Genomic DNA, 12,951 nt, shown 5'->3' on the forward strand with positions numbered 1-12,951 from the left:
GAAACAAACAAACAAACTGGGCTTCACTGTATTTTGGTTTTCCATTGCTCTTATCCGATCATCAGAGGCCTTAAGTCTAAGGAGCCGAAGGCCGCGACCATTTTGGATCCGGTGACAGAGGAAGGGTGCGGTGAGGGAGGGTGGTGAGAGGGGAGTTGGGACATTTTCGTTAGCAGCAGCGTCACTCATTAGGAAATTGCCAGCAGTGTGGGTTACTAGCTTCGGCGAATGCCGGTTGAAAGTCTCGACTGGTTTGCCTTCATCCACTTATGGGCTTCCAGAAAGATCCAGAGAGACGCAGAGTAGAAAGGGTGGTTTCCAGGGGCGGGGCGGGGGGGGGGGGTTAGGTTGTTATACGCACGTATATAATGTATTTAATTTTTTTAAGACCTTGTGTTTTAGAGCAGTTTTAGGCTTACAGCAACACCGAGAGGAAGATACGGAGATTTCCCACACACCCCCTGCTCCCACGCGTGCACAGCCTCCCCCGTTGTCAGCATCTCCCACCAGACTGGGACATTTGTCACAACTGATGAACGTCCTCCCAACCCCTGCCAACTACTCATCTTCTTACCGTCTCCATCGTTGTGCCTTTTCCAGAATGTCACGTAGTGGGAGCCATACACTGTGGGGCCCTTTCCGACTGGCTTCTTGCACTCCGTCATCTGCATTTAAATCGGGCTTGACAGCTTATTTCTTTTTAGTGCTGAAGACTGGTCCACGGTCTGGATGGGCCACAGTTTATCCATTCACCTCCTGAAGGCCATCCTGGTTGCTTCCGAGTTTTGGCGACGGTGAATACAACTGCTATAAACATCCAGGCACAGATTTTTATGCGGACCTACGTTTTCAGCTCCTTTGGATAAATGCTAAGGAGCAGCATCACTGGGTCGTGTGTTAAGAGTGTGTTTAGTCTTAGACCGAACCACCTTCCAAAGTGGCCCCACCAACAATGAATGAGGGTTCCTGTTGTTCGACATCCTTGACGACATTGGGTGTCGTCTATGTTCTGGACTTCGGCTGCTCTGATAGCGTATCGTGGCACCTCACTGTTTTAACGTGCGTTTCCCTGATGACGCACGATGTATAATACCTTTCCCTGTGCTTATTTACCATCTGTATAGATTCTTTGGTGAGGTGTCTGTGAAGGTCTCTGGTCCATTTTTACATCAGGTCATTTGTTTTCTTATGGTTGAGTTTTAAGTGCTTTTTGTATATTTTGGACGACAGTCCTTTATCAGATGTGTCTTTTGCAAATATTTTCTCCCAATCCGTGTCTTGTCATCTCATTCTCATGACATTGTCTTGTGCAGGGCAGGAATTTTTAATTTTAACGAAGTCCGGCCTATCAATTATTCCTTTTATGGGTCGTGCTTTTGGTGTTGTACCTAAAAAGTCATTGCCATGCTCAAGGTCTCTAGGTTTTTTCCTATGTTGTCTTCTAGGAGTTTTACTGTTTTGTGTTTGGCATTTGGGTCCATGATACATTTTGAGTTCATTTTTGTGAGTGGTGTAAGGTTTGCGTCTAGATGTATTTATTTATTTTGCATGTGGATGTCCAGTTGTCCCCGACACCATTTGTTGAGAAGACTATCTTTGCTCCATTGTGTTGCCTCCGCTGCTTTGTCAAAGGTCAGCTGGCTCTATTTGTGTGGGTCTATTTCTGGGCCCTCTATTTTGTTCCATTGATCTATTTATCTATTCTTTTGTAAACGCAACACTGACTTGATGACTGTCACCATATAGCAAGTCTTGAAGTCTCATAGCGTCCTTTCTCCAGCTTTGTTCTTCTCCTTTAATACCGCGTTGGCTATTCTGGGTCTTTTGCCTCTCTCTTCGGAGAGAATAAAACGTTAGTTTCATTTGAGTTTAATTTGAGACTTTAGAATTCGTTTCTCGGTAGCCACAAGGTAACTTGCTAGACTGCGCATTGTTTTAAAACACAAGAAGTGATATGACAATGCATGTACGTTCTTCCCCACAGATATTCTTACACTTGCATGGAAAGTGAATGTAGGCTTTTTGCACCAATACAAGGCTGATAAACTTTTCTTAAATATTCATACAAGACATCTGTAGTTAATGCAACTAGCCATACATTTTTAATGGGTTCCATGGACAGTTAATTTGTCTAATCAGCTGAAGATACGTTCAGCAGAATGTGCTATGCCACTGTTATTCCTAAAGGTACACCCAGCCCCCTCGAGCCTGTCAGGTTTCAACAAACCATTTTTAAAAAGATCTGAGGCAAGTGGTTCTCAAAGTGTGGTCCCTGGCCACAACATCGGCACCATCTGGAAACTTGTTAGAAATATAAATTCTTGAGGTTATCCCAGACTTTCTGAATCAGAAACTCTGGGGAAAGATCCCAGAAATCTGTGTTTTAACAAGCCCTTCAAGTGTCTTTGATGCTAACTAACATTTGAGAACCTGTTATTTAAGGAAAACATATGAAGCCTCTAGTGATCTGAGTTTTTTTTATTTTTTCTTCTTGTGCCTGATGGTAAAATTAAAAGACCCACCTGCACCAGCCTTGCAGAATGAGAACTTGGGAGAAGGAAGACACCCCAAATAGCTAAAGAACATCAATCTTTGAAATGGTGCATCAAAATAGAACATTCAAATGACAACGTAGTGTAGGAAAAACCTTACCACGACTCTGATCCTAGAGCGATTGAGAAGAATCCTTCATTCAGAATATGCAGAAGGTGTAGACCATAACTTAGATGTTCCTATTGCAGAAGAAAGTGGTGTTGGCGTCTCTGAAGAGTTAAATATTCTGGTGGGTGAGTTAAAAAGACATTTTAGGAATGCTAAGGCAGTTGCGAGGGGTGCATTCAGTGGGGCCCAACCCAAGATCCCAGTCCAAAGTACTGAATGGTCAATGTCCTAATAATAATTGTGAAGAATTAAGGAGCACGGACCACACTCTCGGCCTCAACCTAACAGGGGGCGAGAGCCGTGAGAGACGTTAGAGGGCATTTCCAAGTAAAGTTAGAACATGGTATACCATTAAAATGAAACTGAGGACTCCAGAAATTCCCACACTGCTTATGCACACCACGTATTTAGATTTTTATGACATTCTTTCCAGTACTTTTGAAATAAAGGTAGAACAACACAAAATCCCCTTTCCAACGGAAATGAAACTCATTGCCTCTTGGTTCCCTAATATTTCTTTAAAAAATTTTTTTTAACGTTTATTTAGTTTTGAGAGAGAGACAGGGTGCAAGCAGGGAGGGGCAGAGAGAGAGAGAGAGAGAGAGGGAGACAGAGAATCCGAAGCAGGCTCCAGGCTCCGAGCTGTCAGCACAGAGCCCGATGCGGGGCTCGAACTCACGGACTGCGAGATCATGACCTGAGCCCAAGTCAGCCACTTAACCAACTGAGCCCCCCAGGAGCCCCCCAGTATTTCTCATATATATGTCTATCCTTGCATCTTAGTGTCTTGTTGAATTTTGTTCACAATCTGAGTCCCTCATGAGGGGCTTAAGCCTTTCAGGACCAGGGCATCCTAGTCTCCCCAGCATTAAACACACAGAAGGGTCTCGGCTCGATAAATGTTATTGAAAAAAAGGAGTGAATGTATAAAGGTTAAAGCTTAGGATTAGGAATCAGGATCTTAGGAAAACCCTATGAGGTAGTGAGTTTTAATGATTTAAAACACATTTTAGGGGACCCTGGGTGGCTCAGTCGGTTAAGCGTCTAACTTCGGCTCAGGTCATGATCTTGCAGTTCATGAGTTCCAGCCCCGTGACAGGCTCTGAGCTGTCAGCACAGAGCCTAGAGCCTGGAGCCTGCTTCGGATTCTGTGTCTCCCTCTCTCTCTGCCCCCCCTCCCCCCCCCCCCGCCGCTGACGCTCTGTCTCTCAAAAATAAATAAAACACTAAAAAATAAATAAGTAAAACAAATTTTAAAACGTTAGAGATTGTGTGGTAGAAATCTTTTGGGGAGTTTGCGTAGGTCGGATGCTATCCTCTCCCTTTGAGAACTGTCTTCAAGAATGCGAATGTCCTCGGCGCTCGAGCACCGGGTGACGTACGGAAGTGTTGAATCACTCTGTTGTACACCTGAAACTAAGATAGCGCTGCATGTTAACTAACGGGAATTAAAGCAAAAACTTAAAAAACCAAAAAGAATGCAAACGTCCGTGTGATCACCGCTGTTTCTCCAGCATCTGGTTTAATAGACACTTAATATATATTCGCTGGAATATTTGATATACGGATGACCCTCTGGGAAGCCTTGACGGTGACCGGCCCACGCTGGCTGAAATTGATTGCATCAGGATTGCGCTCATGACCCAACGGGCCCATGAGATTCTCTCCTGGGAACTTAAATTGGTACTGAAAGATAGTTGAACTCTGAGTGGTCTTGGAATGGTAGCATTTAAGCTGAGGTTAGCCATGTTCTGCCACTTGGATGGAGACACAGAAAAAGTAACCGACGGATATGCACGTATGTACATGGGCACTCATGCGTGTTTGCACACATGTGCCACCGCCCCCTCCCCCTTCAGCATCTTTTGGGGAGGGGCGGGGCCTCGTTTCTGGTTCTTATTTACATTCCCTTCCTCAGACCCAATGTCTCCTCCTCTTGGTTCTATGAGATACCCCTTATTAGAGTAAATCCCCCTTCTGCCTAAACCAGCTCAAGTTGATTTTTACCACATGTGACCAAAAACGATTAGCAAATACACCCTGTCATAATTCATTTTTGTTCTCGGATATTCCAACATTTGTAAGGTTTAAAAAATCACCCGTGTAAAATATTTGTGTTAATTTGAATTAATTTCCATTTCCCTGGACCTTGGCTATTCAGAAATGCCTGCTTGGCCCCCTTCCATCGGGCAAAAAGGAACGCAAAGCAATAAAAACCACGAGACACCAGCTGAGGTGCACTCTCAGGCTCTGGGTGGAAAGTATGCCTTTGAAACACTTGGGAGTCTTCCTGGGAAACCATTTCCCAGCAAGGGAAGACAAACTAACACATTTCAGAAGTAAACTTGAACTATTACTCATTGCTATGGAAAAGTGCAACTTTGAAGTAACCAAAGAAATGCAAACACATGGGTTCTCTTTAGTGGAGGATAAAGCGGTAGTCAGGGTGGAGGTCTGGGGCCAGATGGCTTGTCTGGATGTCACAAGCCCCCAGCTGGAGAGCACACATCGTACAACCGTGTCCGGGTCTTGGCTTTGCGCCCTCGGCCCCTCGCGGAGGGTCTCACCTGAGACGAGGCTCCGTATGTGCGCGTCAAAGAAAGAGCGAGAGATGAAATAAAAGGGTGGTGATTAAGTGATTAGGTCTGGAGATCAGAATCAGGGGGCAATTGTCTGGTTCCAACGCCTCCTTCCCGTGCGACCTTGGATGTGTCACTTGACTTGTTCATGACTTGGCTTCCGAAACCATAAGCCAGGGATGAGAACGGAGGTGTTTTTTAGAGCGTTGAGTATTGAATGAGCCCATACATGCCCCACGTTAGCTCAGCGTCTGCAAAGGACGAGGCAATAAATGTTTGCTTGCTAATCATCATGTTAGAGAGTAGCTTTTCATAATCACGTTTTGCCTCCTTTAAAATTGTCTGGAAATGCTAAGGGCAAGCGTGTTAGGGACATGTGATTTAACCTTTGTAATGTAGATATTAAAGAAACATACCCCTGTGCAAGTTGCGGTAAAAAGTCTTTACTTGTTCCCGGGTGAGAACTTGAGGGAAAATGCCAATGACTGGCAACACAAGGCTTTAGACCCTTAAAAACTCTAACTTTAAAAGGCTTACCGGATGGCCACATCAGGGGAAAGTCTGAGCACAACTCTTACGTCTTCTAGCTCACAGCTAGAAGGCTCAGTAGGTTTCTTGGGCTCAAGAGGATCAGCCCAGGTCCAGCCCGTCCTGGTAGTCACGGCAGGAGACACTGTGCTGGGATCACACAGACCAGGGCCTTCACCCTGTGCTTCACTCTTGCCTCGCGTGCTGCCCATCCAACGATTACTTCCTACTCCGTTGAGTCCCCCGAATATTCTGCAGGGAAATATAGCTGGTCGTGATCCTTTCCCCCTCCCCATTGGTCAACTCCATATGGCTAACTTTCAGTCCTTTTGGCTGGAGATATTTACATATCTGTGGCTCTTGGCACAGATGGGCTCCTTTCTCTGTTATGGTTGGCTCCTCGCTCCACATGTCACCCTTCTGAGGATTGGACCAGGAACTCTCATTCTGTCGGAACCAGCACACGGTTGTGGCAGGGGCCGAGGCTGACTCATCAAATGACTTTAATGACGGTTACTGTCTACTGTGGGCAGGCTGACTCATGGGGACACTGATAAACACAAGATTGCTCTGTTCCCTTCCCCAAACGTGGGCCTTCCCAATGCCACTCAAGAAGTGTTAGGTAACAGGTTAGGGGTGAGAGTGCAGATGAATCAGGGACAATCCCTCCCGTCTCCTGCACCAAGAAAACAGACACGCACACCTGCCAGCGCTATGTTCCCATGCGGGGGTGTGGCGCTGTGACAACCTCAGGACTAGTTAACTGTGGACGGTAGAGGTGGTGAGTTGGCCTGTGTCATCCGTCCAGTTCTCCTAGGTTGGAAAATCGAGAACCACTGTTCCCAGTCTACCGCTCAGCTGAGGTCCAGGCGTGCCTTAGGTCTCACGAGTCTGATGCACTCCTGGGAAACTCAGGCGCCAAGAACAGAGTGGTGCTGACTTCTGCCCTTTATGTTGGCAAAGCCAGTTGCGGACACGTAAAGGGCTGTTTCTGCATTTCCGGAGATCCCAGCGCAGGGCCCCGGGGAATCTTTCCTTTCCTTTCCTTCCCTTCCCTTCCCTTCCCTTCCCTTCCCTTCCCTTCCCTTCCCCTCTTTTCCCCTCCCTTTCCCTCCCTTCCCTTCTCCTCCCCTCCCTTCCCCTCCCTTCCGCTCTCTTTTCTTTTCTTTTCTATTCTTTTCTTTCCTTTTCTTTTCTGTGCAGCCCCTGAAGCCAGTAGTGGCTTCCTGATCTCCACTTTCCTGATTAAGAAAGAAACAGCAACGCTCATACTGAAGATAGTTCTGCTGTGGGTTCTAGAGATGATTCCTGGGGTTCCCGCCCAAGCCCCCCCCTCCCGCAGTATAAGGACCCTGCCTGTGCTCCCTGGAGACAGTGTAGACGGACGTGCCCAGCTCGTAACGGTTTCCCAGGCAGCCGGTCTATGAACGAACACTAGTAAGTGAACGTGACTCAATTCAGCATATGTTTCTGGAAACTCCTGATGCTGACAGGCTGCTTCGCCGGTTCTGCGATCGGGTTTATCATGTATTTGTTGCGTGACTTTGGCCTCCGTTTCTACCATTTGTAAAATGGTAGCAATGCTTTCACCCACTTCGTAAGATTTGCGTGAAGAATAAATGAAATGACAGGTGTAAAGGAAGAAGTCAGTAAATCTACCACGGAAGTGGGACTCATTTTGGGCTAGGTGCCAGATCACAAAGATAAACACCACACACTCGGGCTCTGACCTGGTCTAGAGGGGGGAGGGTCTGGGGGACAGAGTGGTGGACTAGGAGACAATTTGCTGAAAACCAGTTGGCCAAGAGCCAGCTTGCTGAGAGCTAATTTCCCAACGGCCCAATCGCCTAATGCCTAATGGCTGATTCACCAAAGTTTATACGTTTACTAAACACTTATTTTAAGAATAGTCTTCTTGGGTCTAGTCAGTTAATGTATTTCTCCTAGTCACGTCGACTTGTCAGAAGTTCTGGGTTTTAGGGTGGTTTTGACTTCATGAATATTTTTTCCATTAATGTTCACGTTCGTGGAAAACCATGTCAGTAAAGTTATTTATTGAATATGTTAATAATCATGAGGATTTTATATTACAAACATAGTGAATATTTTCTAAAACACAACCATTCAATATTTTTACTTATTACAGTAAAGGAGAATACGATCCTAAGAATAAAATATTGATTTCATTGAATGTATTCAAGACAACTATCCCTTAGAGGAAGGTTTCAGCCAATGAGTAATTTTGGCAAACTCAACCCATTGGCCACGTGGCAAATGAACAATTTGGCAAATTGATCCTTCGGTTAATTGGCTTTGGACAAATTGGTCATTTGGTATATTGGACATTTGGCTAGTTGGCGATCGCTTCTTTCAGACTCGATTGGTGAGTGTGTCTGTGCACCTGTCATTCGGTTCAGGCACAGACAGCCAAGCAGTAGTTGTATTGCCTTCCTGCGTCCCCACCACAAATCCACACGGTATTACACAGAACGGACAGCTGAAGGAGCGACTTGGCCAACAAAAATGAAAGCGCAGCGAAGAAATGAAAAGTGATGACATCGGAAGTGAAATTCAAGTCAACGGAAAGGGATTTCGGAAAGAAAGGGTGACCGCGGCAACACCCATGCGGTCGCCCTTGGAGGGACTCTAGATGTGCAGCCAGACGCACGGAAATGAGGAGAGCGGTTGTGACGACACGGACACGTCCCGGAGGAAATGAGGCTGGCTGAAGAGACTTCACGCTGAAGAGACTCTCAGAGATAGTTCCCGCTATTGGAAGTACGAAGGGTAAGACGGTAGAAGCAGGTCCGAATGTAGAAAGGAGTGTGACGATGTTCCAAGGCCCAGAAAAGACACTCCGTCGGAAGTTACGTAAGAAGTGTTTACAAACAGCCAAAACACTTCGATTCTTAATGTGTCGGGGGTTATAAGTTACAGCGTGCTAAAGAAATACAAGTTTGGCCGTGGTTTATTTCCCCACGCTTTCGTAACGGACGGGAAGAGGGGTCTTCATCTTTTAACATCAATGTGAGGCGCAGCACAATCCTATTGTCCCCATGCGTGACTGAGATCGCTGTGCACGGCTTGGGCTTGCGTGGCCACTTTCGCCAGCCTGCGCTGCCATGCAAAGGAGGCTGCCTGCACTTAAGATTGGGCAGGAGGGAGCTAAAAAATAGTTCGCATTATAAAGTCTGACTTCTGGGAAATTGCAGAGCAGTGAGATGTACACTATTCCTCTCCTCTCTCTGGCAGCTAATTCAAATGAAACAGGTGGTGAGGAACAGAGTATTGGACTGGGGGAAGATGAGAGAGAATTTTGATGGCATCTGGAAGAATGTTATCTGATGCTAATGCTGATTTTCTCCGGAGCCTCATGATTGCCCGTTGGCGGAGCGGAGCAGTGCTCTTAACACTGTCAAGAACAATTTTCTCCTTGAGTGATCTTTTCCAAAAGGGTTCTCACTGATGAGTTATTTTTCATTATTATTAGAATTTAAGTACCACACTTAACTCAGACTTCTGCATTCTGAGATGTAACCTTTAGCTGTCATTGTAAAAAGATAAACAGAAGCGAAGCTCTCATACACCTGATCAGATGAAAGGAAACCAAGAATGAGAAACATGTACGCAAAGACAGTCATACGAATATTTTTGTGCCTGCTGCACAAACCACTGAGCTGGGTCTACAACAAGATGCACTAAAAATTTCGGTATTAATTTTACGACCATATCTCCATTAACTACATGGCATTCTTTCTATTAACCACGTGAAATATGTCGGTAAACGATAAAATTGAATTTGTAGCTTTCAGGGACTTTTCGCTCTGAGCCATCCCCGGGCTAGGGCACCATACGGTCAGTAACAAGTCTCCCAAACTCAGTGTGGCTTTCACTCAAGGGGGATAGCGAAATCTCTAAAGGCGGTCACGGTTTGAACCCTCGTCCAGGTGCATCTGACCCTCCAAAAGATCCGCCCCTCCCCCATCATTGCCGGGAATCACCTTGAGCTCTTCTAGTTTCTTATCTGAAGTGCCTCTGCCCTGAGCCTTCTACTGGTTCAAATACAACAAAGTACACGAATGTGCTTGCTGGTAGCTGGCGATCGGAGATGCGTCTTGCGTGACCCCCGTCTTTCCGCCAAGATACCTACCTGTCCGTAACCTTCCATGAGGATTTCTAAGTTTGGGGTTAAATCATTTATCAACAACGTTCCATGTGAAATACGAAATCTTCAGAAGGTTCCGTTAATACTCAAAGTAGATTTAGTTTTGATATTATATCAAAATTCCCCAAAGAAATGGAACGGATTACAGGTCAGTTTTAGTGTTGGAGACGGAAGTAATGAGCTGCAGGGACAATCTCCGTGGGCCGACTTCATTCCTGTACAGCCTATTTTGCTCTCCGAGTACACGCAAATGCTTCAGCTGAATTAAGCGCCTTAAATCTTGGCTCTGAGAAATATAAGAAATACTGCTACTTACCGGTTGTGGGGACGGATTAAAGAAGCAGAGGTGGTATAATGAATGACCGGGCCTCAGCCTCTCCTGTGTCTGATCCTAGGTGGATATCTAACATCTGGCCTTCATTCTGTCGCCCGGGCCGGGGGGTGGGAGGGGGTGGGGGGTGGCTGGGGGGGCGGGTGCTGGGGCTCCGGGACTGGTGCGAAATTACTCTGGCCGTTTTGCCCTGAGTAATAAATGGCCTGCTCTCCGAACCAGAAAGCCCCGTGCCTCCTATCAGATCAAGTGGGATCAGGCCTCAGACTTTCCAGAGGTTCTGACTTAACATTTCGTTCTGGATGGAGCTGTTATGGGTATTAAAATAGATCATATAAGCATGGGGAGGGGGCTGAAAGGTCATTTCTTTGACCTTCCCTGCTACATACAGTCTGAGTTTTTGTGTCCCCGTCCCCCAAATTCATATGTTGAAATCCTACCCGCCCCCGTGTGAGGGTATTGGGGGGCAGCTTTGGGAGGTGCTTAGGTGATCAGGGTGAGGCCCTCCTAATGGGACCCATGTTCTTAGGAAAGATCCCAGACCGCTCCCTCACCCTTCCCAGCACACGAGGGCACAGTGAGAGGGGGCGTTTACAGCCCAGGAGCAGAGTCACTGTCCCCGGCACCCCGATGTTGGACTTCCAGCCCCCAGAACCGGGAGGAACGAGGTCGGTTGTGGAGGCGCCCCTGGTGGGTGGCATTTTGCTGTAGCGCCCGCAGGGACTAGGACATCCCCCGGCGAGATCCCTGAGTCCCTGGCAGGTGCCAGGCGTTTTCCGCGCCTGCCCTCGTCCAATTGTCAGAGCAAGGCTGTGAGGCCAGCAAACCCACTAGCCAGCCTTTTTTCTAGATGGGGACACTAAGGTTCAGAGTTGAAGGAACTCATTCAGTCATCAGGCAAAACAGGAATTTAGCGCAGGGTGCCTGATTTTCCTGCTGGTCACATGCGACCTTACAAACGGAACCAGACTGGCTATCCGATGCCTCCTCATTTAGTAATTTATTTCCTGTTTGTTCACATGGGCATTTCCTTACCTAGAATCTAATCTATGAAGTTAATGGGGGTGTAAATCCCTCAGAATCACCATCTGCCGCCTCCCCATTGCAGGGTGACATTAACATGCTAATGGCTAATTCCAACCGGAGTCTGTTAAAAATCCCCCGGGGCCTTCGCAAAGCTACCAACACTCACGACCTGACTATGTGCCCTTGGAAAATCACTGGCTCCAACAAAGTGTTGTAATAAGCCCCCTGCATTTGAGGGTTAGGAAAACACGGTTTAAATGGCCTGGGTGAAAGCAGAGAGGGGAGGACAGGGCGGGGCGGGGGGGGGGGGGGGGAAGAGAGAGATACAGTGAAGAAGAAAAAGAAAGACACAGAAAGAGAAAGAAGAGAGAGTCCAGGAAGGGACAGGAAAGGAAAAAGAAAGAAAGAGAGAAAGAGGAAAGAAAGAAAGAAAGAAAGAAAGAAAGAAAGAAAAAAAGAAAGAAAGGAGAAAACAAGCTAGAAAGGAAGGAAAGAGGGAGGCAGGGAGGGAGCTGACAGGACAGTACATCAGCAGAGCCAGGGAAAGTTTGTATTGATTGGAGATTTGAGGAAATGGACCAGGGGACAGCAAATTAGGAAATGCATAATGCATAGAGCATGTACTTTCTGGAACAGTCCTGGATCAAAGATCCCACACAAGGGCCTGGAATCCATAAGTTTACTTTTAGTGCCAGAAAATGTTTCAGAGAAGCCTACAGACAAGCCTGCGAAATTTTCTTTTAGGCTCACACGTACCCCCAAAGAAATCAGCAAGGTGTGATCCGTAGCACCGGGCAGGATTTCTTCTAGCCAGACGATGATTCTTTGGCCAAATACACCCGATACGAAGAGGAAATGGGAGGGAGAGTCCCTGGTACAGGGAAAGAAAAGTGGGTAGAAATTCTGGAAAAATTCCCCAAGCAGAGGAAAGCAGTGAGTGCCTGGGAATGACAGGGAACTGATGGCTTTTAATATTTGAGATTCAAAAAAAAAAAAAAATTATCCTGAGAAAGAATGGTTTTGTTTGTTTGTTTGTTTGTTTCGCATTTCCACGTTGGTTGCCTCGGGGACCCGGAGCAGTAGGGGGTGCTGATCCCAATCATCTCTGTGTCTGTTATAAATTGTGAGTAGATCTGCTCTGTTAAACAGCTCATCTGAATTGCGCACGAGAGATTTTGCAGATGAGGATAAGCATCTAAAAGTCTGGGTCGCATTTAAATGGAGCTCTGATTCAAGACACCTTTATTTGCACGTGGTAGAAATAATGACAGAGAGCAGTGCTGTGGTGGCGTTTGCTCGATATCTCCCCGGCACATCACCTCAGCTTCCAAACCACCGATGTGTGAGTGGGTGAGACACTTCCTGCCGTTGTCCAGAAGGAGAAGCGCGAGGCGTGGCACTTTGTTTCTAGGGCTTTCCGTGAGACGTGCTGAGTCATACATTTCTGCAGTGTATGAGTTTCTTCCTGCTGCTGTGACAAATACCATCATCTTAGCGGCTCGATACAACACAGATTTATTATCTTACCGTGCTGGAGGTCAGAAGTCTAAAACAGGCCCACAGGGGTGCATTCCTTCTGGAGGCTGTGGGGGAGAATTTATTTCTTTACTTTTCCCGGCTTCTAGAGGTGGCCCACGTTCCTTGGCTCATGGCTCCTTCCT

Source organism: Prionailurus viverrinus, chromosome X (assembly GCF_022837055.1).
Source record: "Prionailurus viverrinus isolate Anna chromosome X, UM_Priviv_1.0, whole genome shotgun sequence".
Classification (NCBI taxonomy): Eukaryota; Metazoa; Chordata; class Mammalia; order Carnivora; family Felidae; genus Prionailurus; species Prionailurus viverrinus.